At 53.1% G+C, this 4,572-nt stretch overlaps 1 long non-coding RNA gene across 1 annotated transcript; it reads right to left on the minus strand.

Annotated features, from left to right (window-relative positions):
- Nucleotides 1-2,668: 2,668 nt before the first annotated feature.
- LOC136571181 (uncharacterized) lies at nucleotides 2,669-3,437 on the minus strand. Its single transcript, XR_010785680.1, has 3 exons — nucleotides 3,407-3,437; nucleotides 2,968-3,171; nucleotides 2,669-2,887 (listed from the first exon to the last, which is right to left on the minus strand). It is a non-coding gene; the product is annotated as an uncharacterized lncRNA (long non-coding RNA).
- Between the last annotated feature and the right edge of the window lie 1,135 nt (nucleotides 3,438-4,572).

The following is a 4,572-nucleotide window of genomic DNA, read 5'->3' on the forward strand; positions in this document are numbered from 1 at the left end:
GATCCAGCTATACTTCCTAAAAATAAAGACAAAGAACAGCGCTGTAACAGGGCCACACTTGACACTCCCCCTGCACAGACAAATGGTGACGGACCTGCTCAGGGGAACCCCCTCACCCAGGAGGGGGTGCTCTGCCGTGGATGCAATGCATCTGCACCTGCAAGAGAGTTAGAACATATGTCAAACACCTGCAGGATGACTCAAAAGCTGCAAACACCTTATATCAATCTAGGAACAGCATCTAGAGTCCAAGTACACCCCACATGAAAAATTTCAACCCCCCAGGGCTTGTCCTATTACACCAGGCTATGCGGCAGGGCAGAGCAGCTCCGGCACAAATATGTGCGGACACCCGTGACACAGGACACACAGGACACGACAAACAATGGGCACACAACACGGACAGAAATCTCTTGGCAAAAAAGATAACTGCAAGGACCGAGAGCATGCCAAATGAGATGACCGAGGTGAGACTGATGGCAAGCTGACGTGGCTCAGAAAACCCTGGAGGAACAAGATGCTAACTGAATGATTTATTCCAAGAACTGCAAATATGGATGCCCGAGAATCCTACGGTCAGAAGCCTCTACCTGTCCTCACATTCTTTCAAGCCCTAATCTGCCATAATGGATCCTGGCAGGGCATAGTTGTCTGTACAGCTCAGAACAAGACCTGACAAGACATCTGACCGGATGCTTCCAAAGAGAGATGCAATTCTGATACATGTCTGAGCTCCCCAGGCAAAGGTTGTATGGCATGGGTGGCAGACCAAGAAATGCAGAGATCACAGAGGATAAGAACAATGCCAAGGTTTCTGACAGGCCCCTCAAAGGGCTAAGGTAAGAGACATGAGATACCCAAACAACACACAAGGCACGATAGACAAGGGACATAATACACACCGGGACCGCTCTGCCCTGCGCACCGCAGCACTGGGATCAAAAGTGAGACTTGGCTTTTATGTGGCCTAAGGGGCTGCTTCATGGACACCCCCCCACCTCCAAAGTGGACTCAAAAACCCATCCCAGTATTTCCCAAACCAGTACCCTGCTTTCATCCCCCCTGAGGGTCCTAGCCCTCTACTTCTCTCTCAGACATCCGGGGATGCCGGTCTCAGGTGCGAAGAAAGGAAACCTCGTCAGCCGGGAAGGTCCTGCTGGCACCGGGCTGGTGTCTCTTAGACAGCTATATTAAAGAAAAACAAACATCAATGCCGGATCGTGGCACCACATTGGCCAAAACCCCACAAGTCTGCTACTCACCGTGCTCCTAAGAACGCTCAGCTGCTCGGGCCGCACGCTTAGGGCACGCTCGGAGACCGAGGCCGTCGCCACAGGGGATGCCTGGGTTAAGAGGAGATGAGGTGATTTGGCACGGCTGAAACCTGAGTGGACCCTCGCTCCTCCCCCCTACTTCCCTGACTCACCACAACTCCTCAGCACTTGCCGGAGGCCACCAGGATGGCACCTTTAAATAGAAAAGTTCAGGGCTTCATCACCAAGTCCTGTAATGCATCCACAGGGCTCACATTTGCAGGAAACCCGGAGCATCGGCCGGCTGGTGACGGGGGCTCGGCATACTCCGAGTGGATTGCCTAAAGCGCACAAACGAGAATGGAAGCTTAGAGCTGCACCAGAAATTGAGACCTGAGCAATAACAACTGCTTCTCTCCACTGCTCACCTTGACTGCTGGTATCCAGATTTGCTTCCTAAAAAGAAAGACAAAGAACAGTGCTGTAACAGATGCATCATTTACACTTCTGCTGCAGAGACAAACGGGGCCTCACCTGCGCGGGGGAAACCCCTCACCCGGGATGGGGCCCTCTGGCACACATTTAATCCATCTGAATCTGAAAAAAAAGTTAGGACAAAACTCAAACTGTTGCAGGATAACTTAGGAGCTCCAGACGTCTTGTGTCCATCTACAAATCCCATCTAGAGTCCAACTACACCCCACATTACAAACTCCCAGGGACTTCCCCTATTGCACCGGGCTATGCGGCAGGGCAGAGCAGCTCCGGCACAAATGTGTGTGCTGACACCCGTGACACGGGACAGGACGCGACAGACAGGGGGGACACAACAGGGACAGAAAGCTCCTGGCAAGGAAAGTGGCTGCAGGGACTGAGAGAATGCAAAAGGAGATGACCGAGGTGAGACTGATGGCAACCTGATGAGGCTCAGAGAACCCTGGAGGAAGATGCTGGCTGAAGGATTTATTCCAAGAACTGCAAAGATGGATACCCAGGAATCCTACGGTCAGAATCCTCTCCCTAACCTCGCATTCTTACAAAGCCTAATCCGTTGAAATGGAGCATTGAGGAGCACGGCTGTCCGTGCAGCTCAGAACAAGACCTGAAAAGCCACCCGACTGGATGCTTCCAAAGAGAGATGCAATTCTGATGCCTGTCGGAGCTACCGAGTCAAAAGGTCAATGGTCTGGGTACCAGGCCAAGGAATGCAGAGATTACAGATGCTAACAGTGATGCCAGGGTTTCTGCTTGGCTCCTCAAAGGCCTAAGGTAAAGGACATGACACATCCAACCACACAGAACACTCAATAGACAATTGACACAGTACACACCGGCACTGCTCTGCCCTGCGCACCTCAGCACTGAGATCAAAAGTGAGACTTTGCTTTTATTTCCCCCCCAAGCCTAAGGGGCCGCTTCGTGGACACCCCTGTCTCCAAAGCGGACTCAGAAACCCCTCCCGGTGGGTCCCTGCCCTGCGCCCTGGTTTCATCCCCTCTGTGGGTCGTAGCCCTCTACTTATCTCTCAGGCATCTGGGGATGCCGGTCTGTGTCAGGTGCAAGGGAAGGCTGCCTCGACAGCTGGGAAGGTCCTGCTGGCACTGTTGTTAAACAGCTTCCTGTTGTTTCTTCGTCTGCTCCAATAAAGAAAACGAAATATCAATGCATAACCTCAGCAGCACATTGGCCAAAACCCAACAATTCTGCCACTCACTCTTTTCCCAAGAATGCCCGGCTCCTGGGGCCGCACGCTTCAGCCACACTCGGAGGCTGACGCCATCGTCGTGGGTACGCCTGGGCTAAGAGGAGACGAGGTGATGTGGCGCTGCTGAAACCTGAGCGGAGCCTCGCTCCTCCTCCCTACTTCCCTGACTCAACGCAACTCCTCGGCCATTGCTGAAGGCTGCCCTGGTGACACCTTTAAACAGAAAAGGCAGAGGCTTCATCGCCGAGTCCCGTGATACTTCCCCAGGGCTCGGGAGAGCGGCAAACCCGGCGCGTCGGCCGGTTGGTGCCTGGGGCTTGGCGTACTCCGAGCGGATTGCCTAAAGCGCAGAAACAGGAACAGATGCTTAGAGCTGCACCAGAAAGTGAGACTGGAGCAATAACAACTGCTTCTGTACGCTACTCAGTGCTCACCTTGCCCACCTCACCTTGACTGCTGATGTCCAGCTTTACTTCCTAAAAAGAAAAAGAACAGAGCTGTAACAGAGTCACACTTTACACTCCCCCTGCAGAGACAAACGGTGACTGACCTGCTCGGGGGAACCTCCTCACTCGGGATGGGTGGATGGATTTTGCCCTGGATTTTATCCTTCTGTGTCTGAAAGAAAGCGAGGACAAACGTCAAAGGGCTGCAGGATATCTTCACAGCTCCAAACATCTTCTGTCTATCTAGGAATATCATCTAGAGTCTGGCAACACCCCACAAACTGCCTGTCCCTGAGCCTTGTCCTCTTGCGGCAGCCTCTGCGGCAGGGCAGAGCAGCTCCGGCACAAACATGTGCAGACACCCGTGACACAGAACGTGACAAACGGGGGGACGTTAAACACGACACATTATACTTGTGGTGAGGGCCTCGAGGGGAAAAGGCAAAAGGGACCCCAAAGACACAGTAGGTAACACGGTACACCGGACAACACGACGTGGACCGGAACTGCTCTGCCCTGCCCGCCTGCACGCTGCCATCAAATGTGGAGTCTCTCCCTTGAGCTGTCCTAAGAGGCCCCTTGGAGAAGATTGCTTTTCCCTCTGCTAATTTTTCCATCTGTCCCAGGAACTCCCAACCCACTGCTCTCCCATCTCCAGGCCGTGGCCCCGACTTATCTTTTGGATGATCGGCGATGTGAATCCACGTTGCACCTGAAATGAGTCTGCCTCGGAGGGCCCCGTGATCGCCTGTTAGCCTCTCGGTCAGCTACAATAAAGAAAACCAAAACCAACGTATGAGTTCAGAGTTATGTGGGCCAAATCCCAGCAAGTCAGCTACTTGCCCTCTCCTGAGTGTGCCTGGCTCCTTCAGGCTCCACCTTCATCCTGATTCCAAGGGTGTGGCCTTTATTATGAGTGGCACCTGGGTTAGAGAAAAGCAAAGTTAAATGGCATTCCTGTGAGTGCACTGGATGACCTTGTGTGAGGAAGACATGGGAATGCCTCTGCTATGCTTCTGAAAAGCCTTGTGTGTGGGGGCCCTCAGATAAACACCCTTTCTCACCCTGCTGCCTGCAAACCCCCCTGCCCCCCAATAACTCCTAACTGGATACCTGCTCACCCTCCCTCTCCCAGTCACAACCCTCAACTCACCTGAAGCCTCAGTCT

Source organism: Molothrus aeneus, unplaced genomic scaffold, assembly GCF_037042795.1.
Source record: "Molothrus aeneus isolate 106 unplaced genomic scaffold, BPBGC_Maene_1.0 scaffold_80, whole genome shotgun sequence".
In the NCBI taxonomy this organism is placed as follows: domain Eukaryota; kingdom Metazoa; phylum Chordata; class Aves; order Passeriformes; family Icteridae; genus Molothrus; species Molothrus aeneus.